The 6,810-nt window shown below is 38.4% G+C and overlaps 1 pseudogene across 1 annotated transcript; it reads right to left on the reverse strand.

Annotated features, from left to right (window-relative positions):
- Nucleotides 1–684: 684 nt before the first annotated feature.
- Nucleotides 685–4,832, reverse strand: LOC116565390 (annotated as a pseudogene). The gene has a single exon (XR_004275416.1). The product of XR_004275416.1 is annotated as a nucleosome assembly protein 1-like 1 pseudogene (transcript).
- Nucleotides 4,833–6,810: the final 1,978 nt, after the last annotated feature.

Here is a 6,810-nt window from a genome sequence, read left to right on the forward strand (position 1 = left end):
CATCAAAAATATCTGAAAAAAATTCTTGGGCCTTGTGAAATAGTGCATCCATCCATTTCTGTAAAAATAGGAGCCATACAAAGATCTAAAAGAATGCTGCCTGCCCAGATCCAGAGTAGAGGTACTTAACCTTCATTTTCCAGTTTAGTTATCAAAGCGTAGTATGAATGAAATGCTGAGCGTTACACTGGCATTACAAATAGGCCTAAAATTTTGAGTTTTTAATGGGATTGAGAAGCATTTTATAAGATTTAACTCAATATGCCTTAACACATCCATAAGGTAGTTAAGTAAATAATACTACCCATTTTAATACATAGTAAACAGAATCATGGGTAAGTGATATACTCAAAGCAATAAGAATTAGAAGAAACCACAGAAGCTTCAGGCCTTCTCTCTAGCTCTAACCCAAAGAAATGAACTTCAATTAAAAAAAAAGTATCAAATCACTTAAGATCTTCTTCTCCTTCTCCTTCTCCTTCTCCTTCCTTCTCCTTCTCCTTCTTCTTCTTCTTTCTTCTTCTCCTTCTCCTTCTTTTCTTCTTCTTTTTTTTTTACATTTGCTTATTAAATAAAGCTGGTATCGTTTTCTTCAATAAGGCAGTAAAAACTGAGTATAACCCCTAATTCAAGCTAAGCCTCTGCTTCTACCTGAATTGGTACAAAATTAAGACATTATCTTGCAAGAACTAAAATTGTATTTGAAATTTTTATTTTAGGCTGCAAAAGCAAGCAAACAACAAATAATGAAAATAGGCTTGTCAAATGATGTAAATTCATCCTTTCCAGGGAAGCAGAAGGTAGACCCTACCACAAATAAAAGATAGTTAATGTAGGTTAAATTTAAAAATATAGTTAAATTCAGGCTAACTTCTGAAAATCCTGTTTTATTCACCTCACTGTGATACCAGTAGCTATACTGAATCAGGTTACTTTCAGTTAACTATGTCACCTATAACACAATAATTGATTAACAATCTAATACAGTTATTGGGTGTGGTCATACTGGAAATTCTTAACCATATGGTTGTCTTGCCATTTTTTTTAAAGAATAAATTGTCCTAGTAGAAGTCACTGCATTTCTGTAACAAAGTAATGAAAGGCACAGCTAATCCAAGCAGACTTAACCCTATTCAATAACCAGCTGAAAATATACTTTGTTCTTCAAGGAAAAAATTATGAAAAAAAAGTGTTTCCTTTAACAGTTGTTAATTCATAGATGCATAGATGTACTCCAAGAGCTACATAAAAATATTCCAGAAAAACCAAATTATGTAGCAGTGAATGAACATGAATGACAGAACTTGTGCATTCAATCTATCTGGCAGAAAAACTAGCTAAAATGCTGGGGAGAACAAATTGGTCTTTAAAATATCAGTTTTCTGCCCTTTAAAAGATTACCTAGTCTACCAAGAAAATACAAAAACATAAGGCTGTAAGTAAATAAGAGTTGTGTTTAGGCTATTACAGTGCAGGTTATCCTCAAGGCCACATACATTTTGCTTCACTGTTGCTTGCTCTCTGCTGGGTTTTGATCCTTCTTTGGGTCATTGTCTAGATCATTTTCCTCATCTCCTTCTTCATCCCCTTCCTTATCCACTTCTTCATCATAATCATTATCATTATCTTCTGTAGCTTCTCCTGTAAAGTATAACACTGATCTTGGGATTGTATGCTCACATAAAAAGTGACCAATTTCAAAGTCTATAGCAAGAATAGCTTCCGCAGTATCATCCAGATCTCCATTCTCAGGAACTTCAGGAAGGGCAGAAAAATTAAAGAGTCATTGGAAATTGTTTTAGTCACAGTACGAACTGCCCCACATCCCTTGTGTCTCTGCTTCTTCATAATGGTTTTCAAAGTGACATTCTTTCCTTTTTTCAATCTATCTGGCACCCTGTACAACCCATAATTTCTTGTCCATCAATAGAAAAGGGATCAGAATTATCTGGTTCTGACCTCATCCTATATGTCTTTGTCAGCACTTCATTTGTGAAATATTCACTGGGCTCAAAGTGGAATTCTAAGACAAAACTCATAGGCTGGCCAGCATCTGAGAACTTCATTTTATTATCTTTCAAGTGCTTCAGAATAGATTCATCATGTTCCTGAACCATATCACTGAGTAAGTCAACATTCTTAAAAACAGTTAACCAAAATTCATGAATTCCTTTGGGGTCTTCTTTTTCTTCATCCTTTTTCACATCTTCAATCTTGACATTTTCTTTCAACTCTTCCAAAATCTCATCTTCTTCATCTGGTTTCCATTCACATTCTTCTTCCATAGGTTCATAAACTAAATTAGTAATCTCAAATCGCTTATCAAATAGAGACTGAGAGAACATCATAGAGAAGTGATAACCTTCAAACCACTCTAAAATGTTCAATCTGTGAATAGAAATAAAAGTAAACTATCAAATTAAAATATTGCCTCCTAGATTTTAGTAGTAAATAATTTTTTTCCCTAGACCATCACTCAGTAACATTAGCTTTTGGTTATATGATTCTGAGAGGACAAGTATTGTCTCTTTGGGTTCTAGTGGCTTTTACCCAAGCCCATAGGAAAGCAATCTTTCTGGTCCAGATTCTCTACTAATAAGGCATTAGCAGCACTACTGACTAATGTGATTTAAGATGGCTCATGAGTATGCCCACTTTCAAAAGGGCCTGACCTGAGATAGGGAAGCATGGAAGAGATCACTACGGCTGCCCTAGGAGGAATGGGTTAGAAAAGAATGACTTGGAAGAGATAGAAGGATTGATAAAGGACTCTTGGCACAAGTGTCTCAGGCTCAGCTCTCAGGGACTCAATACCTTCAGCAAATTGGAAACTGGTATACGAGATATCACAAAAGTGATCTAGTCTGACAGCGGCAGTTCTAAGACTCAGAACACTTAATGGCTTCCTTCTCTGTCTTTAGGAAGTGCTTAAAAGACCTAATCCAGAGATTAAACTATTTATCCCTTACAGAATCTCATTTGCCTTTTCCCATCATTATGCAGAGCAGTTCTGCACTCACACACCCCAGCTTCCACCTCCAGATTTTAACCCCACCACCTATGATGACTTGGCAAACAAAGGGCATTCTGGCTACCAGGACTGCCTCTCAGAATCATATATAACATTTCTTTCACTTACACACAGATAAAAGACGAAATGAAAATAGTTCAAAATCAGTTCAGGTGTTGGAACTATGGGTGATTTTTTTCTTCTTTCTATTTTCAGTCTTCTCATATTTTATTTGATTATAATACATATTAATGAGCTCTAACATTTCCTGAGCACTGACTCTGGGCCAGGTACTGTGCTAAGCACATTACATATATATCTCACTTAATCCTTTTTACAAATCTGTGAATTTACATATAAGGAAACTAAGGAAATTAAGTAACTTCTCAGTCAGTGCTCTGTATATGAGCCCTGGTCTGTCTGACATTAAAGTGAGAACTCTTAAATACTACATTTATTTGGTTGTAAGATGTTGAAACTAGAAACTTAATCGCAGACTTATTTTAGGGAATTCAACTGTTATAAAAATGAGAAGATGGCTGAGCACAGTGGCTCATGCCTATAATCCCAGTACTTTGGGAAGCCAGTTGTGGGGGCGGGGAGAATTGCTTGAGCTCAGGAGTTTGAGACCAGTCTGGGCAGCATGGCAAAACCCCACCTCCATTGGTTTGCCAGGGAAACCAATCCTGTGATTAGAGGATTGGAACTTTAAGTTCCACCATTCGACTTCCCAGGAGGTGAGAGGGGCTAACAGTTAAGTTAATCACCAATGGCCAGTGATATCATCAATCATGCCTATGTAATGGAACCTCCAAAAAACCCAAGAGAAGTGGGTTCAGGGAGCCTCTGGAGAGCCGACCACATAAAGGTGCCTGAAGGGTGGTCTGCTGAGAGCAGACGTGGAAGCCCTGCACCCTTTCCCACCTGCCTTGCCCTAGGCATCTCTCCGTCTGACTGTTCTTCTGTATCCTTTGTAAAACCCTTTACAATAAATGGGTAAACACGTTTCCCTGAATTCTGTGAGCCACTTTAGCAAACTGATAAAACCTGAAGAGAGGGGTCATGGGTATGCCAATTTATAGCCAGTCAGAAGTATGGGCTGCAACCTGGGACTTGCCATTGGCATCTGGAGTGAGAAGCAGTCTTGAGAGACTGAGCCTTGACCTGTGAGATCTGACTCTAACTCTAGGGAGATGTGTCAGAGCTGAATTGTAAGACAACCCCCTGATGTCTAATGGAAAATTATTTGGTGTATAGGGAAATAAATCCACACATCCAGTGTCAGAAGTGTTGTGTTGAATAGTGTATGAAAAACCAAAGGACCAGTTTTCCAATCTCTTACATCTCCTGAAAAGAAATTTAGATTGTATTTCCCCTAAGCACCTGGATGATAGATTTTAAGAATGAGACTAGCTGCCTTTCCTAATAGGATAAAGATGGGTTGGGGCATAATAGCGACTCTCTTTGGGTGCTAAATAGATGTACGTTATAGGATGAAGTCTCCTGGCATTATTGGTGCCAGCACAGCCAAGCCTCAGAGGAGAAACTTTCATTTCTTTTCATGTAATAATTCTAAGCATTATTAAAATTATTATATTATCAAAGTTCTGTTCATCATGTTTAAAAGCAGAAAAAGTGTCTAGAAATTAACAAATGAAACTCAAAGAAATAAAAGTACAGTCTATGGAGTAGTAAAATATTTCTATAGCAGAAATATGTGGCCAGGAATGGTGGCACTTTGGGAGGCCAAGGCAAGCGGATGGCTTGAGGTCAGGAGTTTGAGATCAGCCTGTCTAACATGTTGAAACCTTGTCTTTACTGAAAATACAAAAATTAGCTGGTTGTCGTGATTGCTTGAGGTCAGGAGTTTGAGATCAGCCTGTCTAACATGTTGAAACCTTGTCTTTACTGAAAATACAAAAATTAGCTGGTTGTCGTGATGCATGCCTGTAATCCCAGCTACTCAAGAGGCTTAGGCAGGAGAATCATTTGAACCTGGAGACAAAGGTTGCAGTGAACCGATATCACACCACTCACTGCATTCCAGCCAGGCTGACAGAGTGAGCGAAACTGTCTCACAAAAAATAAATTAATTAATTAAAAAAATAAGTGCCTAATATATGTTCAAGAAGCAAAGTGAGCCCTTCTGTTATTAGGCAAATGGGTAAGTACAAGAGAGTGATTTTCACTGTACAGAGAATTCCTAAGCAAGGGGCTATATTATAAGCTCAGGTGTTCCAAAGTGGTAGTCCCTGCTCAGAAAGTCATGGGCTATGAATCCTCAGGCCTGATTCTTCAGGCAAAATTGACGACTTCCAAGTTGAGGCCCAGAATATATATGAAATATCAGGTGAAATGAGAGCAATGAATCCAGTCCTGGCCAGAGACAGTGGTGTCTTCTTCTCACTTCACCTCTGCCCAGTGTAAAGGTCTCCTTCAAGGTAGCCATAGCTATAATACATCTAGATGCTGCGAGCTCTCTCTCTCTAGGACAATGGCTTAGGTATTGACAAGCTCTTGCTTATGTTGTACTGAAATCTGCCTTCTTTAACTGCTGCTCTTTAATCCAGCTCTACATCTTGACAGGGGAGAACAAATTTATTCTGCCTGTCACACAAGAGCCTTTTAAATATTTACAGACAAGGATATGGTATTCCTTTGACTTTTTTTCTTCTACAGGCTAAATGTGATCATTTCTGTCAACTATTCCTGATTTCCTGACCCTTACCACCCCATTACTTTTCTTCTAGTTGGTCAAAATCCCCCAAGCATTGTGGTATCTACCACAGAACCCAGTACTTCAGCGTGGTCCGACCACAGCCCACTGCAGTAGAACCACGGTTTCCTATAATCTCTCCTTCAATTTACTTCATGCAGTCAAAGATTGGGTTGTTTTTTTTTCCGTCAGACACATCATAATGTTGGAAGATATTCAACTTGTGGATGATTAAAGTTCCCAGCCCTTTCATATGAACAAATGCTGTTTGGGTAATCATCTCCATACTGAACTTACATGATGGTTGTCTTTTTAGCCTAAATATAGAATTCCACAATTATTTCTGATATATTCCATCTTATTGAGTTAGACAAGAAACTCCAGACTGTCTAGACAATTTTGAATTCTGATTTAGCTCTGTAGCTATAAGTTTACTTTCCAGCTTTGTGTCACCTGTAGGTTTAGTAAAAATGCCATTTAACCTATCGATGCATTGCAAAAGGAAAGCAAACTTTTCTGACATTATTGAAAGTGTAGGCTTGAGTACGCGATGCAAAATGACTTCTAAATTAGTACAGCAATTTATAGACAGCCTTTTTCACTTCTCTCCAACCCACCTGCATGACATGTAATGCAAAGCACACAAAGAAGAAAAGGAGTCCTACTTAATGTGGGTAGTGAGCAAGGAAGAAAACAGAAAGAAGTAGTGACATTACTGGTAACTCTCTCTCTATTCCATCCCTGGTCCCAAGATTGGACATTCTTGTAGTTTTGTCCATGTACTATCCTTTGGGGACTGAAATGGTTCATGATGTGTTTATAGTTCATCCTAGACCATGGCTCAGCCTTGCCACCCAACTTCCCTGTCCAGTGAGATCAGAGGCAATAGGTGGATATCAAGGCACTATTTGAATAGGGTGGATATCAAATACAGCAGCTCCAGTCCATGCAGAATTCAGCCTTTTGATGGTTCTTGATCGAACCGCCAGCAACCATTACTTCCTCCCACTTGTCTTTACCTACACAGGATCAGTAACAGCCAGAAAAGTTCTTCTCCTTCTTGATTTATTTCCTCCTACTTAGA

This window comes from Sapajus apella, unplaced genomic scaffold, assembly GCF_009761245.1.
Source record: "Sapajus apella isolate SASKATOON/1434 unplaced genomic scaffold, GSC_monkey_1.0 scaffold40, whole genome shotgun sequence".
Classification (NCBI taxonomy): Eukaryota; Metazoa; Chordata; class Mammalia; order Primates; family Cebidae; genus Sapajus; species Sapajus apella.